This window comes from Sinohyriopsis cumingii, chromosome 6 (assembly GCF_028554795.1).
Source record: "Sinohyriopsis cumingii isolate HCF-2022 chromosome 6, ASM2855479v2, whole genome shotgun sequence".
Lineage (NCBI taxonomy): Eukaryota > Metazoa > Mollusca > Bivalvia > Unionida > Unionidae > Sinohyriopsis > Sinohyriopsis cumingii.
Window position 1 is genome coordinate 42,986,998 of NC_142966.1, and position 12,719 is coordinate 42,999,716.

Genomic DNA, 12,719 nt, shown 5'->3' on the forward strand with positions numbered 1-12,719 from the left:
ACTTTACACTTATTTATAGCTATTTTGGTGAGATGGTTGGCTGGGTGGGTGTCTAATCGAATGGAGTATCGGAGGAGCAGTTCTTGCCTAAGTAATTTTAAGGGTAGTTCTCCTGTTAGTGTTTGTAGTTCTTCTAATGATGTTGAGGGGAGTGTTCCTGTGCATAATAGCAAGGCTTTTCTCTGGATAGTGTCAAGTTTTTGTAGTACAGGCTGCTTAGCCGAGTTATATGGTTGGCAACCGTAATCCAGTTTTGATCTAATTAGGCTTTTATATATCGTGAGGAGGGTTTCCTGGTTGGATCCCCAGTCAGCCCCTGTGATGTTCCTGAGTAAATTGAGACCTTTGTTACAATTCTGGGTGAGCTGTTCAATGTGCTGTTTCCATGTGAGGTGGTTGTCAAAGAACATTCCTAGGAATTTTACTACTGTTACGTATTTGATTAATTGATTTTGTATATAGAAGTTTGGATAGACTAGGTTGTTATTTCGTTTGGGGGTGAATATGATTGCCAGAGTTTTTTCATGAGATATTTTGAAACCCCATTTGTCCGCCCATCTCCCTATGTTGTCTAGGCTATGCTGGATTTCTTTAACTACTGTGTTATTGGCAGGATTTCCATTCCTCCATATGCCACTATCATCTGCAAATTGTGACAAGTTTATTTTTGTGGAGGCTACATTGAGGTCGTTTACCATTAGGTTAAATAGTAACGGACTTATTACACTGCCTTGCGGTGTTCCATTTTCAAGTGAAAATTCTTCCGAATGGGTGTTGCCTATTCTTGTGGTAATTTTCCGGCCTGTGAGGAAATCGCCAATCCAGTTGAACAAGCGTCCAGTTATTCCAAATTCGTTTAATTTGGCCATTAGTCCATTTGTCCATGCTAGGTCGAACGCTTTTTCTAGGTCTAAAAAAACCGCTATGAGGTTGCGATCGGTTTTCCTATGTGCGTTAAAAGCGAGTTTGATGTCTGTTTCCAATCTGAGAAGCTAGTCAGTTGTGGACCGTTTGTTCCGAAAGCCACATTGATTTATGGAGAGTAGGTTATTGGTTTCTAGGTAGTGTTTTAACCTATTTGCGATTATTGTCTCCATTATTTTGCAATTATTGTTTGTAAGGGAGATGGGTCGGTACGAATTTATGTTGTTGGGATCTTTACCTAGCTTGGGGATTGGTATTACTATGGCCTGTTTCCATTTGGTGGGTAGTTGGCCTTTATCCCATATCCTATTAAAGAGTTTGATTATGGCTATTGTTATATTGATAGGTAGTTTTTTGTAGATAATGTAACCTAACCTATCCTTACCAAGGGATGTTTCGTTTTTGGATCGTAGGGCTATCTTCCATTCATGTATTGTGATGTCGCTATTTAGGTGAGATTCTTTTGTTCCTTGGTCTTGAAACATTTGAGGCTGGGTTCCCTCCATTAGATTTTTTGTGTTCTTGAAAGTTTTTGGTGTGATTATTGTTGTACTCATGTTCGAAAAATGCTTCGCTAGGAGGTCTGCCTTATCTTTATTTGTTATGGCATTTTTAATTTTTGGGGCTGAGGTAGTTGCTTTCCCTTTTATGGCTTTTATCTTGTCCCATATCTGTTTTGAGTTTGATTTTAGACTCAGTTTAGAGCAAAAGCTTTGTCATAGATTAATTTTAGCAGTTTTTATAGTTTGTTTTAGTGCTTTTTCTTTATCTTTATATTGCTGGAAGTAGATAGAATTTTTGGTGCGTTTATATTTATTTAAGGCCCTTTTTTGTCTTTATGTGCTATAGTGCACTGTTTAGTCCACCATGGTACAGGGTTTTTATTTTGGATATTAGTTGTCTTTGGTATGCATCGGTTAGCTGGTTCTATAATTGTGTCTGTTATGTTATCATAATACATGTCAATACTTGGGCTTTCTAAGTTATCTGGATTTACTCTAGCTAGTAATAATTGGAATTGGTCCCAGTCTGCCTGTTGGTGCCTCCATTTAGGTGGGGTTTCGTTGGGAATGTGTTGAGTTTTTGTTTGAATATTGATTGTGATGGGAAAATGGTCACTTCCTAACGTATCTTCCTGATCCACCCACCAATTTGTGATTTGAGCCAATTTTGGGGTAGTGATGGTTAGGTCTATGGCTGAGAGAGTGCCATCCTTAGGGTTTAATTTAGTGTTCGACCCGTCATTTAAGATGACCAGATTGTTCTCAGTTATCCATTTTTCAACCATTTTTCCTCTTTGATCTTTTTTTTTACCTCCCCATAATTCACTGTGTGCGTTGAAGTCGCCACAGATCATTAGATTGTTGTTGTTGTTATTAGTGATTGCCTTTAGTGAGATTAGTTTGGTAGGGCAGAAGGTACCCCCTGGGTCGTATGCATTTATTATTTGAATGTTTGTGGTTCCTATATTTATCATTACTGATATTATTTCGATGCTATTATTGATGTTTAGGTTAGGGGGTACTTCTATTACTTCATAGTAGATTAGTGTATCTATTAAAAAAATTGCTAGTCCACCCCCTTTCTGCCCCATGGGTCTGTTTTTAAAGAGTCCCTGGATATAGCCTTGTAGTTTGGGCAGGCGTTTGTGTTCTTGTGTTATGAGGGTTTCCTGTATGCAGATTACGTCTGGTTTTATGGCCGTATTATTCAGTTTGTTCTGCAGTTCTCATAGGTTTTTAAAGATTCCTCTGCAGTTCCATTGCCAGATGGTGATTTTATTATTTTTTGTACTATTCATTTTTGACGTTGTCTTTATCTGTTAGTCTTGTGCTACTGAGATCTTGCATTATGGTTCGTGTTGCTAGGTTCATTACTTCCTGTATTAATTCTGTGTTGGGGTGTGTTAGATTTGGGGATGTTTGGGGTGACAGGTTTGTTTGTATCTGGAGTGTAGGTGTGACAAGTTACAACGCTATTGCATTTTGAGCACGATCGTTTCCTGTGTAGAGTAATGTTCCTTTTCATACAGGCGTGGAATGGAAACAAGTGTACAGATCATATGATTTTTACGGTGAATAAGTCCCATGACCAAACAAGCAGCCTACGATTGTTATTACTCCTCTTTGGAAGTTCTTTTCACTTATGGCGCTTTAGCGAGACACCGGAAGACAATGAAATAAACACTTCTGTTTCAGGGGGTAGAGATTTTACATATCTCGTGTTACGTATTTGCTTTATGGCAAAGTTTCATTGCGCTTCGGCTCAGCTGAGGCGTGTTTTGTTGTAATCTTTTTGAACAAAAATGTCCGCTGTGTAACCAAATTAAAGCCATCGTAGACTTTAATTTAAACAATTTATTTTTAAAATTAGAAAATGAATGTCAAAGGGAACATAATATAAATCAGTATAAAATGTGTTTTCTTTCAACTGTTCTGACTTGTGTCAGGCTGATGACGCAATAAATCAAATGGCGACACAAACATGTTAGCATAATTTCTTTTAAATTAAATACTGCAGAAAATGGAAGAAAGAAAAACGTGAAAATAAAGAATACGGCTGAAGAAATTAAATACAAGTAGCTCTTACATTAATATCTTAGATCATTCTTTCTAATATCTAAATTTATAAATAAATTGTTTTGCCGATGAAACTTAGAAACTTTTTTACTAAGACAAGCCTAAGATATATGTCGGTGCTTTTTAATTTCAATACGCTTTTCAATGATTTTTCCTAGCGACATATTGTAGCTATAAAGAATGTTTAGTCAGCATCCATCAGTTAGTATGGGGTACTTAATTTCGCCTGCCTTAATAAATTAGATTCCTGAACAGTTCCTTTATTGTTCTCAGTTTTAAAGGGCGTGTTGAATCTTTCCGGACAATTCAAAAGCAAACATCCTCACCAACGAAAAGAATTCAAAGCATTTAAAACAGCAAAGCCTACAACAGACGAAAAAATAAGCACTTATAAAAATTAAAAACTAGAGTTTAAATATATTGTCGAGTATGGTCCTGCCAAATCAGAAAGAAAACGAACAGTAGGCAAGGCTTCAATATCATGTCTATTGAGTTTGTAAGGCATACTCTAGGAAATAAAAACAATTAAACAATGATATGCTATGTTGCAAAAGATCAATGAAAAAACATAATTTAGTACTTAAAACAAATAAAGGACGGCTTGACACAAGAAGAAGACCTCAACAAATGCATAAATGTATGGACTAAAACCAAACAGAATGATAGAAAGATATAAATGTATGTTTGGGCGCCTTTTCTATATCTAAGCTGCTTTCTCGCATCATCTACAGTATGCACAACTAGGATAAGAGAGCAAGAAAGTGCCATCTTTCTACATGCTACAATGAGGAATAAGCAATTCAGTGATTAAGGCTGATCTAGATTTTAACTACATCGTTTCCAATCCATTGTGAAAATTGCTCTGAAACAAAAGAAACAACAAAACACGTTTTTGTTTGAATGTACTATACGATAATCAACGAATTATCCTGTTTAAGAACCTACTCAACCTTCCATTTCATATAGATCTATACATGTTTTTGCTTGAAAACGATACTTTTAATGATATATTTATGACTGTAGAGCAGGTTCACCTTTATCTCCGACGTACTATAAACAGCTAGCAAAAGATTTCAAGAAAGCTAAATCAAAACAAAATTTCGAATATTCTTGTCAAGGATATTAAATCGTGAACACTAATATTATTTTAAATCCTCGGAGCATTTTTTGACTAAGCAATATACTAATATCCATGTATGTGTGTATATGTATGTGCGCATGTGCCTGTATGTGTGCGTGTGTATATGCGGGTCGGCGTGTGCCTGTGTTTGAGTCTGTAAATGCTTTTATATATGAATGCATGATGTAAATATTTACATTTATTCGAAGCTACTATGAAAGAGTTGAAATATTTTTAAATTTATTAGTCCAGAAATATCAACGAAATGTTCCAACAACGTAAGAACCATTCAGATATATGTTTGTGGGCGATCCATACTCCAGTTTTGCCGTTATTCCTTTAAATATTCGCTCCTCAAATTACAATTGTTTTAGCGCACTTTAATTTCTTTCATTCAATCAAGGATGATTTCAATTTTCCTTTGTTTCTCCTGATGAGTGAAATATCACGAGTTTTGTACTTGTTAGTGGAAGGCCTATTCTAAAATCGAAGATATTTTGCCTAACCATTTTGCTTTTCTAATATATGGAATAAAATGTTTGAAAATAGAAACCCACATACTTCAATATTTTAGAAAGGTATTGTTTGTTTTCACAGTGACGATACTCATCACAAACTAATAATATTGAATGTAAAGCCTCAGTAATAACTATTTTATCATCTGGTTTATGACATGATACTATCATTAAAAAAAAACTTTTTTGTATGGTGTAGCAACGTAATGCAGAATGTTTTGTACGTCTGTATATGTATCACTTGTACTTTGTAGTATTCACCAGTTAAAAATCTTTTCGGCAGTTTCCATTTTGTAAGTGGGATCATTTGCAATGTGAATTTCTCCAACTACCACATCTATAAAGACACAGGTAAAATTGCAATATAAAAGGCGGGATATTAGATTAGGTACCTGCTTTACATTAAAGACAAACAAGCAAATTATCAAACTAATATGCATCGGTTTTTTATTTATGAAATTGTATATAACGTGGTATGATAAGGTCAGTTTCGTAAATAAGTCTAGACTAGAGAGTCATGTGTCAGTACAGGGAAAAGGAGGAGACCGAAGATATAATTTATTTGATTGGCGCGTGTTTGAACAAGGTGTGTTGTCTTTGTCTATAAATACTCGATTTTGTCGCGGTTTCTTACAGTTGCTTGGTACTCTTCAAGGTCTTAGATAATTAACAGGTAAGTTTAATACAAATGTGAGAGGTTATACATCGATTAAACCGCTCTGGAGTTCCAAACATAAAAATGCCTCACGAATAATTTGATAAATGTTTTGAAGCTTATTGGCTAACTTATTGCGACATTTAGAAGATTAGACAAGTAACACATTCAACAGATTTTATCACGTTCTTTTATAGATTTGGAGCTTCTTATCAGATTGGAATGAAATTTCCTTTTTTATCTCTAAGGAAAATATTGCTTTTTAAAATAACAATATAATATATCCTCCTTTTTATTTCTTATTTTCGGACCTCAGTAATTATTAGCAGTTATATGAGTTAAGGAAACAAACGTACATGATCTATTTTTATCTTATTCTTTAATCATTGTAAACTTGAGATAATTCACATAGTCATGGATAGAGATACCCAAGTTTAGCAACTGTTAACGCGGTGCAACACGTATACACCACGCCCCTATACAAATATGTTTGAAGGGTTAATTTGCATTTAACGAAATCACTGGAATTATGTTTTGTTTCACAGAAAATACATTTTTCCTCAAGAAAGAACTTGAAGAATTAGTCATCGGGAAGTCTGTATTATGGAGTTTCATTAATTAAGATATTTGTTTTTATTTAAGCCATGTACAAACTGCTAGCAGTCTTCATCCTCATGATTGTCTGTGCGTTTGATTGTGTGTCTTCCCTCGGTGGTCAAGGATTTGGAATCATATCTGGTAAGTCGGTTGAAACATATGTTATGCATATAATTCTCTGTTTGTGTGTGATTTGGAATTTTAACGTATCTTTGACAAGTTTTCAGGCATATAGCTACAATGTCTGCAGTAGGGCAGTTTGTAGCTACGTCTAGTGGTCAGGCATCATGCCGCAGACATGTAGCATGATATACCACCCAGTCATATTTTCCTGATGCCAGGCCGACCAGTCTTAACACTAACCTCTTAACGCTGAGCGCCTAGCGAGGCAGCTGCTGGTACCATTTTTGTCTTTGGTATGACTCGGCCGGGGTTTGAACCAGCGACCTCACGCATCCATGGTAGACGCTCTAACCACTAGGCCACCAGAGCGGTGCATATAAGTATAAATAACCACATTGCTCCGTTTTAAGAAAGAAGTTTACGAAACAAATCAACAAAAAGAAGACAAAACTGCTATTTGTGAAATTGACTTTCGAAATGTCAGCATATAGATCCCGTATGATTGCTAACTCTATTTTATCGATTCAGTTTTTTCTTTCTCCAATACGAACAATACAAGTATTGAATAGATATGTATATATTATTCATCATTTTCATACAGTATTGTTCTAGGAGAAGAATTGTTTCTACATGGAATATGTTTCCCAAACACATATAATCTTTTTCATAAAGATCGTATTCACTGATTTGATTATTTAATTTCTTATTCTTGATTCCACATGCACGTTTTATGCAAGAAAAGATTAGAAAAGTAGACATCAAGCGAAAGCTATATCCCTTATTTATATGTACCATTCTGGAATGGGATAAATCCAGTCTTCAATCTTTCTACCTCGTTATATGCACACCAATTTTTTATATGCATGAAATGTATTTATTTTGAGAATATAGCAATATTTTCTCTGTATCTGTATCTGACTCTATTAACTTTGCAAATATTAAAGCTAGTGAAACATGATTATCCACATTTATATTGAAATAATTGTTTAATATATTGATATTCTTACACGTGTTGCTATATTGTTCAATTTCCAGCATTGTTTCCCATTCTACTGCTGATAATCATCCTGCCACTGATTTTGCAAACTGGTGCCAAAACATCATCAGCATTACCTACAGCAGGAAAATGAGGGTAAGAATAATATACATTTTGTAACTATAGTGTATATAAACATAACTATATTGATAATATGGATAATATCAATCAGCACGTGGCTTTCTTTCGCAACTTGGCCCTGTATTCCGTCTCATCTATTCGGGTTTACATATTATCAAAATAAAAATAATATGCATCTTCATCATCATCTTCATCATCAATGTTGTTGTTGTTGTTGTTGACTCGAACAATTGTGCAGATCAAGATGAACAGTGAACAATTCTTTTGAACTGGTACGATTGTAAACGATATTAGTTTAAATCGATATGTCCATGCTGTAATGAGAATAAATAAACCAGACTGAATTTGGTAACTGGTGCCAAAACAAGATACCATCATGATTTACACGTGTTTTCTTTGACACAGATAATTCTTAAAAGCGTTGAGCATGTACGCTAAGTGCATCATATCTGCTGAACTGACATATATGCAAAGTCTATTTATCTTTCCAGATATAAATGAAATGGTTGCACAGCATACAAATTTGAGTAAGTAATTGCTTTTCAGCGACTGTTTCTTTTGTTGATATTTGTTTTGCCTAATTTGTTTAATTGTGATCTTCATTCTTAAAAAATAATTTTCTGCTTTGGGTTATTTCAGTTGCTATTGAAGTATGCAATGTTAGTCCGCATTGTTAGGTATGTTTCTTGTAAGGCTATGGGCACATCATGGTTCTTCTCATATGCTTGATTCTTTTGTATTGTTTTGTGCTGGAGTTTGCTCACGCTGTTGCAAGAAAGTTAAGGATGAAAAGAGGTGTATGTATTAGGCATAAATATATCCGATGCATTACGTTTAGATAGACTTTAGATGAAAATTTTGTGGTAAAGTGGTTTCTAAAAAATCAAATTAAATACAAATGTAAATTTAAACAGGACCAGTCAATTAGTCATCAGAAAAACTCTTTAGAGAAATAATTCAAGGTGAAAATTTATTATCCAGTACAAAGATTTGGAAAAAGGGCATAACAAGCTCAAAGAATGTTCTTCAAACATAACTAGAAATGAAAATAAAGGTGCACCAAATCAATCTGACATCATAAGAAACATCAAAGTAGTTTATGAAAAATTTGGCAAATACCGCAACTGACATGCAGGATAATGATTTAAAAATCGCAAGGGGAATTGTAACACTCTTTCGATTGGACATAGTTACTCAATCGTCATAGTTACTCAGACGTCATAGTTACTAAAACGTAATAGTTACTTAGACGTCATAGTTGCTCAGACGTCATAGTTACTCAGACGTCATACTAACTCAAATGCCATAGTTGCTCAGACGGCATAGTTACTCAAACGTCATAGTTACTTAGACGTCAGAGTTAGTCAAACGTACCCTTTATGATCATTTAGATTGTTTGTAAAATAAGAAAATGTTTAAAAATTTCTGGATCATATGGTTTCATTGCAGATTTTGTTTAAGGTCAATGGATTAATATTTTCAAGATTGTAATCATAGCAATTATGAAAGCTCTGCGGTTAATTTGCAAAAATGTATTTCCGGAATGTATCGCAATAAGAAAGAAGTCAGAATTCACTGAGATGATTTGTGATGTTCAAATCGGTTTTTATTGAAAGGAAAATACGGGTATATTGATCAGACAATGATGATTGTTAAGATAATACCTATTACTGAAGGATAACATGCCAGGGTGTTGCATTATATGTTTATTTTTTAAAATCAATCTTATATTCAATATCAATGATCAAAAGGTATGAAACTTAGAAAATGAAATAAAATTTCATCGGATATTTTTCGGAATGGCTCGATATCAGACTGTTTCATTGTTCTTAGAGACTCTGTGACCCAGTCCATCCCTTTATCTTTCAATATGTGCCTACATTTCTGTCAATATTAGTAATAACTGATACAAGTATGAAAGGTATGAAATTTAGGAAATCCTAGCTTGTTATAATATATCATCCCCATCTAACATGCAGGCTTAAATATGATTAATAATTATTAATTAAATTGATCAATAACGCAATTTTCTTGTGCTTTTGTTATTCAATTTCATGACCTTCTTGTATTAAGCAGTCTGTACTAATGGTTGTCAAGTCAAATTGGTATCAAGTATAATAATAGGGCAGATAAAGCAGCCAAGCTGCTCTGTTGTTTCCCGTGAGACCGATGTATTTCCAAGTGAAATGATTTAAAAACTGTAAAAGGACGTAACACACAATAGAATCTTTGTTTAAGAGAGTGCAGTTTATGTAATACATTTTATTCATATTTTGAGGGTATACAATGTGTTAAATTTGTCTCTTACCTTTTTTTTACACATTAAATAGAATAACTATATGCTTGGTATTTTATCGTTGTATAGATAAGGTCTACATTTCCTTGTCTTCCTAAACGAATGTGCAATTCAGTTTTACATATTACGAAGTTTACCATTGGTTCACCCTATAAAACTACTTATGCGCTCATGTGTCATAAAATACTGGTACATACATACAGCACACATGTTTAATAATACCAGTATATTCTCCTGATTTGCAGGTTCATTTCTCACTGAATTGTATGCAAACGAAGTGTTTCCTTTTAGCGTGTATGCTCACACAAGTATGACCTCTTTTACACACGCATGTATCAGTCTTCAAGTGTTCAGACAAAGGAAATAAAGATGTATGCAGATAAGTTTGTAGACAATACTACGAAGAACCATGAAACCCCCAAAAACGTAGATAGGAACATATAGCTACATAAGGGTACCTATTTAGAACAGAAAGCCATAAACAGGATAATAACTGGAAAAACTAAACTAGCAAGCAGTTTTGGAAGTTTATAGAACCCAAACCAGCAACCATTAACTGCTTTTACTGCCACCCCACCGAAGAGCTACACCACGTATTCAATATATGCCCAAAATATCAACCCGCTCGGAAAATATTTATCAAAAACCAAAAAGACAATGGATCACCACACACATACCCAGAGTTACTTATGGACTTTAATAAAAATAAACAATCACCATATAAAAATATAAATAAATTCATAGACTCAGCAGGACTTAGGAACAAAATATAATTACTATCCCCACAAAACCAAAAGACCCAGTAACTAGCTAAATAAATTTAGAAGCCACCACATAAAAAACCATAACATATCATTCAATTTTATAAAAGTATTAATAAATAATTCACTTACGAAGCACCTATAAAAAACTAAGGAAACCGCAAAATCGGATGTCCTAGATGTCCTTAACGAACCGAGTAATCAGCTAGGATTCCGGTCCTAGATGTCCTTAACGAACCGTGTAATCAGCTAGGACTCCGGTCTCTTGCTAAATAAAGTATAAACAACATTCAATCTCTAAAAACATTAAGTAATAAATAACTTAAAGAGGTAATATCTAAAAACTTATAAATAACATAACGTAGGAAACACACCCTAAACACGTCGACTAGTAATACCATAATAACCTTGAAAATCTCTCTTCATACATGATTTCTACTAAGAACCTCTATAAACAGCATAGAACATCCCCCCCTTTTAGAACATTTTGAAGAATAAAAAAAGTCGAAAAAAAAAATCGCAAGAAACACCAGGCAAATGCAACAAAAAACCAGCGATGTAAAGCAAGCAGGACTTTCCCGAGCTCTCCTTCCCACTAATGACAGCCAACCTTTCAACTGTAAGGGACCTTTATGGACCCACAGATTGAGGCCAAACTATCAGGGTTCCTTGAATCCATAAAAGCCTGGGGAAGGTGGCACCATTCCCTTCCCCAGGAACAACTAGAAGGCTGCGGTGCAGTCAGAAAAAAAGTGGCACATGCACAATTGTGCGCATGCCACTATAATTAAACCCAACAACAACAACAACGCCAATACTACATTTATCTCTCGAATCTATCAGTGATCTTTTAATTGTTCGTAAAATAAATTTGAGAATGATACTCAAACTTACGACACAACTGGAAGCTGAATAAGATATAGCAAAGAAAGTGCAAAATCCTATCATTATAGGTTATCATTAAAGTAGGACACTGAATTTAATGGTTTTGGTTGGAAAGATAGTGAAAAATCTTATTGACATTAGGTTAACACTAAATTATGTCATTAAATTTAATATATTGGTCCTACAATTTTCATGTATATTCGCAAGGGTTGACTTGAAATTAATACCTTAGTTGTTTAGAATATAATACTGTGTTGCATGTGTTGGAATGATGTTTCTTCATTTATTTGCTATGTATTCAGAATAGTTTAGTTTAGTAATAGTTATTTATTGTATTCTTCTCCAAGCTGTACACTATAAATACTCATTTAGGAAGAACAGTGACATACCTAGATTAAAAGGTCCAAGCAAAGTTATGTAAAGAACACTGTAAAGCTGCAACAAAAAAAACAACAGTACAATGCAATCTAATAAGAAATCAGTTTTCAACTTCTATCGGAGACAGTGTGAACTGATACTGGTTTGAAATATTAGTAAACGTTTGTATTATATCTTATGTATGAACTCTTGTTGTCATGTAGTTTACAGTAATGAAATGTGGCCTTTAGCTTTATATTTGAGATTATTTCGACAAATGGAAAATGTCATGATTTAATATATGATATATCTCGTATGACATATAAAAGGCTGAACAACAATATTGCTCTGACTGTCCGTTTGTCTGTTTCATTCTCTCTCCAAGAGAAAGTCATCGCCGGAGGATTTAACAATGATCAATATTATTATTATGATTATTATTATTATTATTATTATTACTATTATTATTATTATTAACGTGGATAACAACACAAAAGATGACATAATGAAAAATGTTGCCCATATTTCGTTTCATTTTGTTGCAACTATACGCGAGATGAAACTTCATTGTAAAGAAAGTATAGAACTTTATTTGAAAGACATTTTCCATACAAAACATAACTCTCAATAACAACTGTAATCATCACACTTTTGTGTTTTTCAGACATGATTTCGTGCAGCAGTACTGAAAGGATCTCATGAAAGACAATGCACTGATCCCGATTTGTCCCTTGGCGATAAGCTTAATTTGCCCTGTATACAATATATTCAAATAAATGACTTGGGATTA

The 12,719-nt window shown here is 34.1% G+C and overlaps 1 long non-coding RNA gene across 1 annotated transcript; it reads left to right on the forward strand.

The window, feature by feature from the left end:
• The first annotated feature begins 5,789 nt into the window (after positions 1-5,789).
• On the forward strand, positions 5,790-12,719 carry LOC149796802 (uncharacterized). Its single transcript, XR_016421461.1, has 5 exons — positions 5,790-5,811; positions 6,436-6,531; positions 7,549-7,645; positions 8,122-8,157; positions 12,594-12,719. It is a non-coding gene; the product is annotated as an uncharacterized LOC149796802 (long non-coding RNA).